We start from the raw sequence: 17487 nt of genomic DNA on the forward strand, positions 1-17487 counted from the left end.
CAATTAGACTTCTTCCACTCATAGGTAGCTCAAGTATTCCTGTTCAGCACAGGCATAAGGATTCTGGACATATATCTCATCAGATCACACAGGCTAGATTACACAAGTCTCTAATTTAGGATGTAAACTCTTGAGGGTGGAGCCCCTGCTTCTAAAGCACACACCACACTGCAGGTACAATTTGCAAATACAAATTCATAAAACAGTAACAAGTCCAAACACATCTTATTCTGAACGCATGTAATTTTAACAAATTGTGCATTAGCTTGTGTTTCAGTTTCTACAATATTCTGTTCTTTAGCTAAGATAAATGTTCTTGTACCACTCCCACTCATCCACGACGTGGTTGCAGCGTAACCGTACCACTTCTGGCACTAAGTTGGGCTGCCGTGAAGAGACATCTCCCCTCACCCTCTGTCACCTCTGCGTCCCCCTCCCTAGCTACATATTGACACTTGCGGGTCTCTGCACAGCAGAGCTCTCTCTCTTGCCTTGTCCTTCACCAATTATCAAAACGGCGATGCCAGTTTTCGTGGTCTTTTGATTAGATTTTCATTGAGTGTTTTTGGGCTTGCTCTCATGCTGCTCCTTATACGGGGAATTACCCAAACACACGTACAAAATCATTTCATTGTTTTGTTTCAGATCGTTCCTTGAAGGACTCCTTTCCCATGATGTATGCAAAAATCCTGACAATAGCTGTTAGGGTTTTACGACGAGGGCCCTGGCCCGTACCTTTTGATGAATATTCTTTTATTATTTCCTTGTTCTCCCCGTATTTATTAATCTGTTCCCTTTTAGCATTAGAATGTGCTTTCTTTGGTGCAAAGATGATCTTTTTGTTCTGCATTTCATATACTGCCTGACTGATGAGAAGAGTTTCTAGACCTTACACAACTGCTCTAAGTAGCCCGAATCTCATGGAGTAGCTGCTAAAATAAGTAATTTTGTGAGTTTAAATAAATCATCTAGCTCTGAAACCCAAGCCATGTGTATTCTTTCTTTTTAGCAAATATAGTTGGGAACTGCAGCAACAACTTCATTGATCCAAACAAAGGCTAATGTCCCTTACAATTGTGCTTGGCTGTTAAAAGATAACCATGCCTTAATCAATATTCAGTTACTTTATCTAAAGCATACACATTAATCACTAAAGAATGCTAGCCTCAACCTTTTCTTAACTGATTCATAATTCTGAAAAGTTCTGGTTTAGTTTAGGACCATCACAGATTCATGTGAAAATCCCTCATATTATTTGGATGCAAAACAAAATGTAAAGGCATTCAGTAAACAGCTTAATCGCTATATGATAAATGAATGTCAGTCTCCTCGTCGGGTGGGTCGCACGCCCAGACCTCCACTGCCGGCTGCTATCATTTCATGTATTCACAACACAATGCAATGGCTTTTGACTGAATTCACATGTTTTTTCCTTTGTTGAGGATTTACAATGTAAGGTTCAATATACCTAAAATGTATATAGCTGTTCACAATACGAATGCTTATGTACTCATCAGTTATTTACAGATGTTGCAGACCAACGTGAGTGCATACCAATCCAGCTTGAATTACTCTGGTTCATATAAAAAGGTGAAACAAAATAAGAAAGAGTATGCTACGGAAAAAGTATATAAGGAGTGAAGCAGGAGGGGAAGTGAGAGAAGGTAAGCTAAAGAAATACAATGGAAAAGGATAGAGAAGAGAAAAATAGGTGACAAAAGCTCTCAGGGCAAACATAGTACTAAGTGTATGCAGATACACAAAGCAACGGAAAGCAAAAAAAAAAAATCATGTTCCAGACATCAACTCTTGAGTGTTTTTTGCATTCCCCTCTTGTGATAACAGTGTGTTAAGAAGCCTTCTCTTCTTTTAAAAGAAGCATTTAATGTAGGCAAGCATTCCTACTTGTGCTCACATATGTCACTTCAGGTGTATTCTCTCTGCACATATATTACATACTAAAAGCAACTATTTCATAGATTTTAGTAACATTAGGCCCCAAAGGTAATGTAACCTTAGAGAAAATAGTATGCAAATAACTGGCTCCTTATAGTAACTCTAAACAATATTAATCCTGAATATGAATAATTAAAAATATATAACATCTTATTAAAATCAAATGTTGTGGAAATTAAATAGAGTAGTTTCAAATAGCTCTTCCATTTAACCTACATCGGAAGACATTCATATTTTTTAGCTATCATCTACTTTGATAGCTTGAACGGCTCTACATTCAGCCTTTCCTTTTTGAAGATTAAGATTTTCCAATGAGTCATTTGGTTCATCGACCATTTAAAATAATAATTTATTGCCTACGCTAACGGGTAAATTGGTATACACTTTTCTTTCTCGTGTGCTACTAAAAAGCCCCTGTCAAGTATTAAGGAAAACCCAAGCCAAATACTAGAAAATCTTTACCTAAATTGAGTAATATTACAGAAACACTGTATAAGTTTAGCATTTCCACACTGAGACATCTTGTGGCGCCTAAGACATACTGCAGTTAAAACCGAAACTATCTGGTTGTAAATTCAAATTGTGACATGAGCTTGAGAACTCTCTCTTCAGAGAGGTTTAAACCACACAGCTAAAAATCTTGTACATCACTTTTTCAAGCAAAACCTGTCTAATTACAACATTGATGGGACTTATTTTCAGATATTAAGTATTTACAAACCTGATAGTAACAATTTGTTAAGTGAAAACTTCTGTATTTTAGGTAATATCCACATTTGTTTTCATGCCACATTAAGATGAGTGTTTCAAAAGTACAGCATTTTGCGGAACAGAAATATCATAACAGTGAGCGATGTTGTCGTGGTTTAGCCCCAGCCAGCAACTAAGCACCACGCAGCCGCTCGCTCACTCCCCCCTGGTGGGATGGGGGAGAGAATCGGAAGAGCAAAAGTAAGAAAACTCGAGGGTTGAGATAAAGACAGTTTAATAGGGAAAGCAAAAGCCGCGCACGCAAGCAAAGCAAAGCAAGGAATTCCTTCACTACTTCCCATGGGCAGGCAGGTGTTCAGCCATCTCCAGGAAAGCAGGGCTCCATCACGCGTAATGGTTACTTGGGAAGACAAACGCCATCACTCCAAATGTCCCCCCTTCCTTCTTCTTCCCCAGCTTTATATACTGAGCATGATGTCATGTGGTATGGAATAGCCCTTTGGCCAGTTTGGATCAACTGTCCTGGCTGTGTCCCCTCCCAGCTTCTTGTGCACCTGGCAGAGCATGGGAAGCTGAAAAGTCCTTGGCTAGTGCAGCAACAACTAAAACATCTCTGTATTATCAACACTGTTTTCAGCACAAATCCAAAACATAGCCCCATACCAGCCACTCTAAAGAAAATTAACTCAATCTCAGCTGAAACCAGGACAAAAGCTATACCCTTATTCCATACCATTTACGTCATGCTCAGGTCTCACACTATCCAATACATTCTCATTACCCACCGTCACCCTTCCCATCCTTTGATATAATACACACATATCATTCCCTTAGTCTATGGACCACCCCTACAAAATATTTGTAAAATGTCCACAAAATGTCCACTGAGTTCATTTAGTCCATGACTTTGGGCTTCATCTCTTATGGTTGTTACTCAGGACAGGAGAGGTGGTGTGTTGCTTGGAGTTATTGGGCACCAAAGCCAGCTCAGGTCAGGTCACTGCTGCACTTGCACTGCTTCTTGTAAGGCTTCTCCTCCATTGGTTCAGGTGGTTCCGGCTGTAGTAATTCCTATAACATGCAACTCAAATCATGGGTTACAACAATTTAAAGGTATATCCATTACAATCTCCACCCCTGGTCCCTTTGGACCAGGATATAGGGATTTAACATTGCAATGAACTCCTCCCTTGCTCCTAGCCTGGCTAGCAACAAGGGGTTCCTGCCTATAGTAATTCCCACAACATGCAACTCAAATCCCGGGATACAACAATTTAAAGGTATTTCCATTACAATCTCCACCTCTGGTCCTTTGGACAGACCATCAGGTTTAACATTGCAATGAAGTCCTCCCCTTGCCCCTGCTCCAGCTTGGACTTATCCACAGAATGTAGTACCTTCAGAAGTAAACTTGCTCCAACATGGCCTCATGCACAGCCACAGATGCTTCAAGGTGTACCTGCTGCAGCATGGACTTCATCCACAGCCACAGTTGCTTCAGGTGTACCTGCTGCAGCATGGACTTCATCCACAGCCACAGATGCTTCGAGGTGTACCTGCTGCAGCATGGACTTTATCCACAGCCACAGATGCTTCGAGGTGTACCTGCTGCAGCATGGACTTCATCCACAGCCACAGATGCTTCGAGGTGCACCTTATCCAGCGTGGACTTATCCTTGGGCCACAATCCCTTCAGAGGGATACCTGCTGTGGCACAGACATAACCATGGCCACAGACGTTTCAAGATATACCTGCTCTGGCATGGGCTAATCCATGGGCACAGACGCTCTGGGGTATCCTGCTCCCACGTGGATTCATCCACAGGTCACAGTCCCTTTGACTCGAGTTCACACCAGAGTTCCAGCCTGTCCAGTACAGCAGCACAGAAACAGCAGTGATGTCCTGGCCATCTGCCAGCCCAGGCGCAAGGCTATTGCTGTTATCAAAATGTTCCCAGGCACAGCACAGTAAGATGATCAGCAGTACAGCAGCACGGCAAGCAGTGAAAGCAAAAGCAGCCACTAACAAGCCCTAGACTCTAACATACAGTAAGGCAGGCAAGCCCTATGGCAAAGCACAGAAGCCTGCCGATTAATAGCTTAACAGCAATAACAGCTATAAATTTTACCTAGCACATTCCAATCAAATCTGTCATTATCTCAAACCCTTCGAGCCCCACGTTGGGCGCCAAAAAGGACTGTCGTGGTTTAGCCCCAGCCAGCAACTAAGCACCACGCAGCCGCTCGCTCCTCCCCTGGTGGGATGGGGAGAGAATCGGAAGAGCAAAAGTAAGAAAACTCGAGGGTTGAGATAAAGACAGTTTAATAGGGAAAGCAAAAGCCGCGCACGCAAGCAAAGCAAAGCAAGGAATTCCTTCACTACTTCCCATGGGCAGGCAGGTGTTCAGCCATCTCCAGGAAAGCAGGGCTCCATCACGCGTAATGGTTACTTGGGAAGACAAACGCCATCACTCCAAATGTCCCCCCCTTCCTTCTTCTTCCCCAGCTTTATATACTGAGCATGATGTCATGTGGTATGGAATAGCCCTTTGGCCAGTTTGGATCAACTGTCCTGGCTGTGTCCCCTCCCAGCTTCTTGTGCACCTGGCAGAGCATGGGAAGCTGAAAAGTCCTTGGCTAGTGCAGCAACAACTAAAACATCTCTGTATTATCAACACTGTTTTCAGCACAAATCCAAAACATAGCCCCATACCAGCCACTCTAAAGAAAATTAACTCAATCTCAGCTGAAACCAGGACAGATGTCCAAACTGCTGTTTCTTCACAGAAGTGTGTCGAAACAAAGAAATGCCTTTACTTTAATATTTTATTTATCTGATCACGAAAATGCTGGTTTGAGTCACTTAAAAAGTAAATATTCCAATTCAACTTGAAGCTCTATGGAATTAAATATTTTAAAAAAAAATTATCAGAAGATTTCTCTAAAGATAAATTATTTTGAAAAAATTATTTGACAGATTTCTCTGATGAAAACTTAATTCCTATTATTCTGTTCATTTGTACTTCAGTCTTTGATTTAAAAAAAAGGACGACAATGTTCTCGATGACCGATAGTTAAATGAGTACTTGTAGCTCCTCTGCTAAAATTGTTTAGCTAATAAATACAAGCAGTATCAAACACTGAAGGAGTAGCTCACTGTGAAGAAGGTACCACAGCAGCACAGCCTCTGACCTTAACTTTTTCTTTTTTGGATCATCTCATTCTTTCACAGCGTTTCCAACCCACTGGGTTGACTGTACCACCGGAGAGGAAAGGGGAAGGAGCAACAGCACCCGGCTGCCAGAACTGCCTCTGAAACAGGGAGACCCTCCGTATGCGATTAATTACACGAGTACCACAGGACCTCCCTCTATATGCTTTTTCTTCTGCTTTGGAGGTCTTGCTATTACCAGCCTCACTAACTCTAATTAAAACCCCATAAAATATGTAAGCAATGTAATCCAAATATACAACAAATTGTATTAAGTTTTTCATACTTCCTTCATAGGGTTCTGATTTATTTACAGCATGTAAATGCTGAGAGGATTAAAAACTGTGTTTGTCTCTCATGGCAATCCCTCCTGCAATCTGCTCTATAGAAGGAATAGTGACTTTCATATCAGGGGTAGCTTAAGATGAATATGGTTAACAAAACAACAAGCCTGACATTTACTTGAAACATCTTTTGAAGTTAATGAGAACTGAACATACCTCTGGAAAAAACTTCATATAATAGTCGACTGTTAAGTTGGTGGTCCGTGGTACTGTTTCACATTCGTAACGTCAAGATTAATTCTGTAATGGCACTCATCCTGACCTGCTGCCCCCTTGGACAGTAGCCAAACTTAGCTCCCCGGCAAGAGAATCCTTGTGCCGTCACGCTTGTGGCCATGCACCTACAAGCCCCAGATGGCTCTTATGGTCGGTTCTCAGGGGAAGCAATTGCCACCAGCATGGGAATCACCCATTCTTTCCCTCCTTTTCCTACCTCTTGGTTGTAGCTAGGGGAAAAAAACAATCAGACAACAGTCATTTCAACATTTAATAAGCATAACCCAGTAATATAGATGTCCAAAGCTTAACAACCCGTTAGTGTGCAACACAGGCTCTCCTGATTCAAGTGTGCTCCAGTCAGCACTACCAGCATTATAAGCAGGAACAACCAATAGTGGGTTGAGTGGATACAAATGAAAACTAGCTCATTACTATGGGCAAGGTACTATGGGGGAGCACACGCTGAACGGGAGAGGAGCCCGGGGGAGGTAACTTGTCTGGAGACCCCCTTGCTTCTCTTCCTGGCTGGCCACTGGGAGAGTTTTCCCTTTCCCTTCTCCTTTCTCTCTGTCTTTTTGCTTTTTATTTTTACCGAAAAGCGATTTTTACCATTAGAGTGAAATGTACACAATCAGCTATGCCTCAAGAGTAAATCTTTAGGCAGGTAAGTCTGTCTCAACATCTTCTGTGCAACAGATGGGAATGCAAGCCACCTTTACATCAGTTTTGTATTTCCTAGGATGCCGGCAAGTTACTCATAGTCTACTCAAATGTATTATACAGCACAAAATACTCTGTCGATCATTACAGCATCCAGGATAGCCAGACTGCTGTTCTCCCAGTCTGACTTCACTCCTCAACAGTTTCACCCCCGCCCCACTCCCTTCTCCATGCCAGCAGCGTTATTCTCCTGCAGCAACACTACAAAATTCCATCATACCTGTCTCACAGGCTCAGACTATCATGATGGAGAAAGGACAAAAGTTACTCCACAGTTTATTAGATTATAATTAAGTGTTCCTAAACTGGAATTGCCATTAACCTTAAATTATTAAGTTGGTAGTGATTGATAACAGCCCTGAATACCAGTTCATAACTAAAAGGAGATTTTAATGTGAAAACAAGTAAGGATCATTAAAAAGCAGAGTTGATCTAGGTGATCTGACAGAGGCGTAGAGTTCTTGAAGCTACTAAAACGCTATATATTTCAGGAAAATTATGTGCCCATTATTCCCCCCCAAAAGAAAAGCTGAAACAGAAATATTGCCCTTGGTCAGACATCAGAAAATCAAGGAGAGCTCAGTCAGAAATCCTTACGAGAATGGTCCTCGTTAGTGCTGCTGCTCAGTACTCATTTTCTTCATTACAGTGTAACAAAGAGATACGCATACTTAGGGTATTTTCACATCTCTATTCAATATCAATCTTTCAGCCTTTTGAAATTCCTTATTCAGTTATGTATTCTAGTTTCCTTGCAAAATTAGCCTGAAACACAGCATTGACAATAGCAATCTGCATCTGGACATTTACATTTTTGTTGCATAAAAGATGCATCTTGGATTTGATGCCATTTGATATGCTAAATTCTGCTCACTGGCAGTGTTAACAGCCAGAAATAAGATAGCTGAAATTTCAGATGCTCCCGTAAATGTCTCTAGCTTTGTGATCCTATCAGTGTTTCTATGTAAAATGTGAAACATATATTACCTAACACTTCATACTAGCATTTAATTATATAAGCTTATTGTATATATTAATTTTTAAAATACAGCTCTGAGGCTCATCCTTCCATTTGAAAACCTGAGGAACTAAGGATATGAGGGCAAGTGACTTCCCCTTCTGCAGACAGTCAAGTAGAACAGAATCCAGAATATCGGCGTTCCCAGGCCTGCCAGCAGATACTACGTTTTCCTTTCCTTCTAGAAACATTACGGAACTCACCCCAGACAAGCAGCTGTGACAAAAAAGTTTTCTGTTGCCGTCTTACCATCAGTGGTGCTACCAGAGGATGGCTTTGTTCTAGGGGCTTCTGAAGAAGGAATTTTTTTTAGCATGGAAACAATATATCCCTGAATCTTTCAGGGAACACTGAAGTGGCTCATTTCACTAACCATTTCCTCACTTTTTTATCTCAAATGACATTTTCTTCCCTTGCCTTTATTAGGAAATTGTTCTGTTTGAAAGGTAGAGCAGCTAGGACAACGGCAGGAAAGCACAGCTCCACAATCTGCTGGTTGGTGATTGATTCCTGCTCTTCTCAGGCTACTTGCAGCTGATGGATTTTGCGATCAGCTCTGGCTCCGGTACCAAGAAATGTTTTTGGCACTGGTCCTTTCATGATCATAAATTTGCCTGCAAAAGGTCTGATCTAGTGCATTAAAAACTCAATGTATATAGGCTGAACTGTAGAAAACGTCACCAATGTCAATTAAAAGCAATCCCAAAATCAAAGGCTGTATTAAATAAAAAGTTATATTAAATCAGAATAACTGAGACCAGAAGTAGGCTCATGTACTATTTCAGAGACAGCTTTGAAACTCTGATCATAAATTTTAACAGGACTGCCTTCTGCTTAGTGTTTGCAGTCATGTGGGAGCCCTAAGTTTATTTTCTAATCGCAGGAGCAGATGTTCAGCTGATGTGAATCAGCAAACGGTCACTGAAGCCAGAGGAACTACCTTTAATTTGCACCATCTGGGGATCTGTTTTGCAGTCTCTCCTTTTGAAGAAACAGAATATTGTGCACTATCTTAGAACTAATCACACGGTAGCTTCCAAAAAAGGAAAAAGAAAAATATCTAGAGCTCTTTAACTAGAAAAAAGTGCTCATTATGCGGTGTTTCAAATTCAAACAGGCCTTGTGGGAGGAGATCCTTAAGGCATCTATAATACTCAGGCTGTAAGTGAGCACAGGAAAGCAAGCCTGGCGAGGGGCAGTGTTAATGAGTGAGAGCACTAAAACTAAATTGGCCTAGTGACATCAGCAGGCCTTTGGCTTCATTAACATCTGATACGGGCCGGCACTGAAACCAGGATCAAGAACATCTCTCAGTAATTTTAGTGTCTTGTACAACATGACTGAAGTGTTATAAATGGAAAGGCATTGGATCCTATGATGTTTTGGACATTTTAGGATATTTTAGGCTGATTTTCTTTTTTAATTCTGTGCAGTTCATTACTCTGAGAAACTGTGTTTCTATAAAGTGAGTTTTTAAGTAGCACTCCAACTAAAGAGTGAGGTTTTTTCTAAGTACAAATACAGAAAGTTTTTTCTGAATACAAAAAAGCTAGAATACAGTGTAACCCATGGTTCTACATGGACACAGAAAAATAAAGGGGACACATGCACAGGAACTCTACAGCTTTTGAATACAACAGAAGTGTCCCACTGCACAAGACAATGACCCCTGCATGAGAGCGAATGTAGCCAAAAGATAGGAGAGCTGTTTAAGAGTTTGTGGTCCAAAGCTTTTTTTCCTGCTGTCATCCAAAGGACTTCAGCCAATTTCCATCAAAAACCAATTTTAAACCAGCAGGTTAGGGTAACAATTTGAAAAACAAGTTGAAAAATTAGCTGAAATGATTGCGTATCAATTTTTGTTTTTCAAGTGAGGAGGGAAGCTGGGCAGCAGGCTGGATGTAATTTAAGAGTTAATTTATCCAAGAAGATAGCAGTATTAATACATCTTTCTAGCTCAAAAGGAATTACGTGCATCCACGCCAGACGTATTGTCAATGCATGGTCCATCATACTGCTGTTTTTACATGCCTCTAGACAACAGAAACAGTAAAGTAGACGTCAGCAGTGACAGCAGGATTTGTTGTAGACACTGCAGATCCTCAGTGTACAGCCTTTTATTACAAAACGGCGTACAACTGGGGAAAAGCATATGTGAGCAACTAATTAAGAATCGGCTAACAAAGCAATTGCTCAGGAAGGAATTTCAACTTTGTGTGAACATTTTCTGAGAGAGAAAAAACGACTGTCAGGCTCAAGCAGTTCAAATGGGTAAAGTAAGAAAACAGCAGAAGAGAATATAGAGGCTCAGGCAAAATCAAGGCGACATCCTAGAGGTAGTAGCTGCTTAATGGCACACCTGAAAAAATTATTCTAACACACTGACGTAAGAGAAGACTAAATGCAAAAATAGCGTTCAGAGAGTAGAAATAAAATTTTCTCCTAGATTTAACCTTAAAAATGTGCTGTCTTTTCAAAAGTGTGTCTTTGAGTTATCTCTCCTGAAAGCAGCCTGTGGTTGTTGTTACGTCAGTGGAGGAAGTCTGAAATGCAAGCGTGGCATTTGCTGCTCACGACATGTTGCCGCGTGGTGCGGGGTTTGCACTAGCTCATGCTAAGGGTTCTGTGCTGACTTGCCTCTGGGATTGCTATGCCTCCACCTGCCCGCTCCTTCAGCAGGAAAACTCTGTCAGCTCCTCTAGCTCTTTCTAGAAAAGGCTTTTCATGCTAAGGAGCTACAGCAGAGCACTTTGGGGAAAAGTGAAAATGAGTGCAAAAAAACTTGAGTTGCTTAATGGAGCCCAAGAAAACCATGGTGCTTTACTTGGATTGGTCCTGTTCAATCTTATGTAGGTTACCTTTTGTAATGATGTCCCTTTTAAAATAAACTCCCTGTTCTGTGAAGCTCAATTTTGTATATTTACTATTTGTGTGTGACGGTTTTTTATGTCTTTTTCACCTTGTGCAATATTCACAGCTGACCCCAGTTTCAGTTCAGGTATTATTTGATAGGGCTGTTTCCATGTCCAGCAAGTGCAGCTGGATTCCAGACTTGGAGATGCTCTGTGTAAAATGAAAACAAATAGCTGTGTTTGCATACCAGAGGAAAGATTATCATAAAATATCCTACCAGCAGTCCAGCAGTCTACTTTTTTGTTAATACTGGCTATTGCATTTTGATAAACCCCAGGATTAATGAGGATTTTTCTACGTGCAACACAAATCTTCTCAGTTTTACATAATATTTTGTTTCTTATACTAGGGAGATAAGGTTTACTGGCTATGAAAAGCCATTTGCAGGAACTCATTTTACCTAAATGTATGTTTAGGGCAAAATATGTTAGTAAAGTATTTCAGATCAATCTACATCATTCCTTGAAAGAGAGTTTCAAGATAACTTGATAATTACACATTTTCTAATTGCATAAGCAAGTGCAAAGTTGACAAATTATAAACGTTACCTGTTTGTAAATGTAAACTATTTGTAGCACAAATCTATCTAGCTGTGTATACATATATGGAAGGGACAACAGTGCCTAAAAGCCATTTCAAAAGTGCATATTCTGCCTTTTTGCCTTTTTTTTTCTTTTTCAGAGATCCAAATGATCTCTGAAATAAGAACAGCCTCTCGATGATGTAGGTGCTTGGCAAGCCAGAATTTTCATATGACTGAGCACAAGGCCCATGCAGGACATCCTCTGTGTCAGAAACTTCGAAAAGTGACAAAATGGGCTCCTTACATCAACTGGAAACTTCTATTGTGGAGAAAAATTCCTCTTTGCCAAATGGTATCTCCTTTCTAGCACCTGTACATCGCCAGACAGCTCAAATCCTACACAAATTATAACCACCTCAAGCTGCTCTATGTTCAGGTGCCAGAAGCAAATAACTTAGAACCACTCCTTAATGAGAGGTTAAGGCAGCTCTCAGTATCTTTCCTGTCGTTGCTCAAAGGATCGGAAGGTGAGCAGAACCTAATTCACATCTTTATATTTGCATTACTATTATTTCCAATCTGAGAAATATGCAAAAATAGAAAAAAATACAGAGCTCTGTACTATAGTATCATGTGAGGTTTGAACATTATCATACCAAGAGAATTTGCAGTATATGCATAATTTATTATGTTGTAGGCACCTACAGTTAGCCAAAACATATCCTTCTCGAAGAAACTAATTTAGAATCCAAATATCTGGTTGTTTGTTTGTTTGTTTGTTTTTAAGACAGCCCAATGCCACAAGATCAAGAATTCAGAAAGGAACTGGTCTATTCTTCAGAATTGATCTTCCAAGTGTTGGGAGATTTGCACTGCAGATCTGAGGTAAAATCAAACCAATAAAAAAATAACATGGTAATTGTTCCTCTGAGAGCTAAACGGATTAATTAGACTACAGTTAAACAAAATGCACTTGATTAAGCTCTGATTATGTCTTCACTGAAGTCACACTATAAATTATTCTTCAGATGATACCAGATCAAAAATACAGATCAAAGACCATTGAAGGATAGTCTTTCTCCGAACATACATAATTCAGTAAGAGCGAAGCATGTTCTTATATTTCATATCAAGGTACGCAGTAGGAAGCCTATGCATGCCAGAATGGTATGATGATGTGTCAGTGTGATTCTAAGACAGGTCTGGATTTGAAGGAAGATTCTCCGAGGAACACTACCTCGATGATTCTCAGTTATTTTCAAATGGTTACTCATAAAATGACATGATTATCGCTCAGTCCCTTGTCTCTGTCAATCTTTCTCCAAGAACACAGAGGGAAGGTCAACAGAGAGATGACTTCATTAAAAGGTCATTGTTACTAGTTAGGGCATTGAGTCAGTTCTGGTCGCTAGAGAATGTGCTGGCTTTCCGACTCCATCTTTCCCAAACCACATTCTATGTAATCAGTCAGTGCCAAGCGTGGTGACAGCAGGAGGTGGTGGAGGTGGGACGCGCATATATACATTTGGGTGAGCAAAGACATGAAAATGGTAGCCATGAAAAGAGCAGTGATGGAGCAAAACGGTTTTTCTTTCCTTTCATAAACTTCTGGGTTGGGTCTTAGACACCATATATTTTTTACCTTCACAGCCTGACTAGTTGTAATCTCAAGACATGGTCAGGAATGTAACACGCTAGTACCAATGTACTAGAGACCAATTTCATTATTAATAACCATGTTCTGCTGAGACAGAGCCTTAGTTGTGCTATAAGAGACTGAGTCACAAAGAAACCTTTCTGGAGCCACAAAATTTTAAAACTCATTCTGCAAAAATGTTTCTCAGGGATGCTAAAATTGTTCCTCAAAGGAAGTGACGCTACAGCTAACCAGCAAATTATTGATAGATCTGTAAAATACCTTTTAATTTTGAGACCAATGACTTCATGCCCTTATGTAATAGTAACCATTCAATACTTTTATTTATATTCTTAGATAAAATTGCAAAGCAATTTGACTTGTTAAAGTTCTCCCATTCCCTCCAATTGGTGCATAATTTCCTCAGAAGGAGCTGAACTTTAAACGTACGACAAGATGAGCCAGTCAGAATAACAGATTCATAGTGCTGCATCCTGAATTTTCACATCTCTTGTAACAGTTATTAGTTAAACCTTTGTCATTTTTAGGTATCTCTTTCCGGATTTCATACCCTTATTATGTAAAAAGCTGTGGTTCAGAAAAAAGTATTAAAGCATGGTTGCTAGTGTAATACTACTTCTATCATATCAGCTATGTGATTACAATAGGTATGTTCAGCTAGGGCAACTTCAAAGATGACAGAGAATGAAAAATATGAAGGATTTTGCATGTCCCTGTGAAACATACACCATCGTCTTCATTCACAAAAGGAAGCAGCGTTAAAAGCAGCGTCCTGGCTTGTATCAGGAATAGTGTGGCCAGCAGGACCAGGGCAGTGATCGTGCCCCTGCACTTGGCACTGGTGAGGCCGCACCTCGAATGCTGTGTTCAGTGTTGGGCCTCTCACTACAAGAAGGACATTGAGGGGCTGGAGCGTGTCCAGAGAAGGGCACCGGAGCTGGGGAAGGGTCTGGAGCACAAGGCTGATGGGGAGCGGCTGAGGGACCTGGGGTTGTTCAGCCTGGAGAAGAGGAAGCTGAGGGGAGACCTCATCGCTCTCTACAACTATCTGAAAGGAGGTTGTAGCAAGGTGGGTGTCGATCTCTTCTCCCAGGTAACAAGCAATAGGACGAGAGGAAATGGCCTCCAGTTGCGTCAGGAGAGGTTTAGGTTGGATATTAGGAAAAATTTCTTCACCGAAAGGGTTGTCAAGCATTGGAACAGGCTGCCCAGAGAGGTGGTGGAGTCACCATCCCTGGAGGAGTTCAAAACACGTGTAGATGTGGCACTTCGGGACATGGTTTAGTAGGCATGGAGGTGTTGGGTTGACAGTTGGACTAGATGATCCTAGAGGTCTTTTCCAACCTTAATGATTCTATGATTGTATGGTTCTACGAAAATATGCCTGAAAATTAAATCAAAAGTAGGGAGTTTTACTTTGGTTAATTCAAACCATTCAGATGTAAATACAGGGTTATAAAGTAAACTCAACATCACAAAAGCCATAGCAAATATAAGAGATTTCCAATTTGGTAACGCAAAATATTTACCTGCTGATCATTTCCTTAAACAGTAAGTGCAGAAGCTAAGAGCAATGAGAAACTACCTGTCAATTCTATCCAACTGATTTAAAATTGAACATGCTGATAGAATTTCTTGTTTCCCAGACGTCACACATTTCTACTTTTTACAAATTTTAGTATTTTTCTTGTTTCTTTACTAAAGACATCCTTCTGAAATGACAGCATCAATTTGAAATACATTAATTTTGAAACAATGAGGTATGATATTGGCATGGTTGTGCTTTGATAATATCCTGTTTTCTTAAGGCTGCTGTGCTGTGATACCAACCAAAATGAATACAAGCACTAGCTAGAGAGATGCTCTTTTTTTCTTTTTCTCTATGTAATCTTCTAAAACATTGCCAAATGGACAAACTGCATTACTTTTTCAAATGTAAACAGCCGTGTCGAGAAAATGTCTTTGTCGTGTATCCAGGCTGCAATGTGAAGGGGTTGCTGTACCTACACCAGCTTTGAACAAAACAGTCTACATATTGGTAGACAAGTAGCTATGCCCATATGGAATACCATCAGGACTAATTAACCCTCACTAATTTACCCTACCCATATTGCTGTGACATCGCTACTACGTTTATGCAACAGATGTGGCTGTGGTGACTCGGACTTCTGCCACTTTCAGTCTTGATGAGAACTCCTTCTATCTAGAACCGAGCCTCATCCTCTGAGAAATCTCCCGGAGATAAAACACATGGTAGCCCATAGTCTGAAAGGTCATCATCATCGCGTTTTCACAGAGAACTAAATCAAGTTCTCTTTTCTGATATTCATAAATCTCTGAGTGACTTAGTTTACACACTTGGGAGACTGCATCTCCCGTCATGGCTTTGACTTTTCTCAACAAGTATCGCAGAAAATCATAAGGCCGCTGATGAAACGAGAGCTCTATCAACACACAGGACTTAACAGAGAGGAATCCCCACAACCCCCGACTTAATTTTCCAATCATTAAGAGCGAGTACAAACTACATGCAGGATCAGGGAAGTATACATTCCAGTGAGTGCTTCTAGTTATGCACAGAGGTACTGTTTTCTGGACCAAGTTATAGAAGTAGGAAAAAATTTACCATCCCCTCTGCTCTGCAAGTGTATCTATCTATTTCTTCCAATACTCTTTACCTCATTTCAATAAAAATGAACCAGGTTAGCTTAAACACTTTGGATAGCAGCTTTTTTTCCTGGAAGACTGGAAGGAAATATTCTGGAATATTCTGGAAGACTGGAAGGAACAGGTACTACTTGGAGCATATGTTCCTCACAAGTTAAAGCCGAGTCCCAAATGTCACAGGCATTACCAAGTGAGCTTTGAGAAGAAAAAACACTGGATATTTTGTAAATACACCACTTCTTTTTTTTTGTGGCAATTGTTGATCTCTCCACCTTTCCAGAAACTTTCTGTAGTCTAATGACCTGCATCACAGAAAAGCTATAGAAGTGGGAGATTTCTTTTGTATTTCTGAAGAATCACTGTCAAGAAGCAAACGTTTATCAGATGTGAGTTCCGGATAAATAATCTTTTATAGTTAGGGTTTACCTGACCAAAGACAGGGACGTATTCTGATAGCCACAGTAGTTGCTGTAAACAAAACGTCTCAGGCTATGTTCAAACGAAGCACGTCTATGGAATTTTCATGGCATCATTCCCTCTGCTGGTATGTTCAATGCAAATTCAGCGATGACTTTTTGCAGCTCACCACAGTCTGTGTAACACATAGGTAACGTTGCTTGTTATAAAGCACCCTGGAAGGAAGCTTTAAGCCCCAGAAGGGAGTTTACAAACATATGTAACACTGATGACTACACTCAAACATGAGAAGCCTACACGGTGAAAGCTCGTAATTAGTTTGGAAACAGCATCCACCTACATCACCTGACAATGAGTTACAGCAGCTACTGCTGGCCAAAATCCACCGCCACTAAACCCGACTGTCATCATCAAACTGGTAAGATGTTGGCCTGTAAAAAATTCCAAGATAGCAGAGTCCAAAAGGTGACAGCAACCTATTTTGGACCCAAATAAGCCAATGTGGCCTCTTTCCATCACACTAAGAAACTAGAAAGATCGACAAATTCTGATCTTACTGAAAAATAATTTTGGTCCCAATGCTGATCATCCCTATCAGAAATATTCCCACTAAGTCTTGCTTGTGAACTTGGCCCGCAGTTGCTGTGCAGCATAAATGAGCATATTGCCCAATACAGTGGAATCCTGCAGACACATCTGCATATACAGATGATGTTAATTCTTGAGGAGAGCGGTTATCTCCAAATATCTCCAAACACCTGCTGCTGTATCCTGTGCCCTACTTCCTTCTCTTCCCCAAATCAATTGTGCTTAGGGCCAAAGTCTAGTAAAGAAAAGTGGTTTGGATTAAAATCTGGACCGTGCCAAACACGACAGCCACAGTGGCTCGTTTTGCTCACTCTTTACGAAGTACTTTTCTGAAACTTCACAGGCGTGACACGGCCAAGCACCGGCGCGCTGCCGGGCCGCTGCCCCTCTCCTTCCCCCTCAGGTGGGGGACCGGGCACGTCCTTCCCGCGCCGCCCCGCATCAGCCCGGCCACCCCCTTCCTGCCGTCCTGCAGCCGCCAGTGGAAGTGTTTTATTAAAAAAAACACCAAACTTATTTTATTTTTTCAAACTGGCACTGAAG

The 17487-nt window shown here is 40.9% G+C and overlaps 1 long non-coding RNA gene across 1 annotated transcript; it reads right to left on the reverse strand.

Moving 5' to 3' along the window:
* Positions 1 to 13648: 13648 nt before the first annotated feature.
* On the reverse strand, positions 13649 to 17384 carry LOC140654653 (uncharacterized). The gene is made up of 3 exons (XR_012043486.1): positions 17256 to 17384; positions 16366 to 16531; positions 13649 to 14656 (listed from the first exon to the last, which is right to left on the reverse strand). It is a non-coding gene; the product is annotated as an uncharacterized lncRNA (long non-coding RNA).
* Positions 17385 to 17487: the final 103 nt, after the last annotated feature.

This window comes from Ciconia boyciana, chromosome 7, assembly GCF_034638445.1.
Source record: "Ciconia boyciana chromosome 7, ASM3463844v1, whole genome shotgun sequence".
Lineage (NCBI taxonomy): Eukaryota > Metazoa > Chordata > Aves > Ciconiiformes > Ciconiidae > Ciconia > Ciconia boyciana.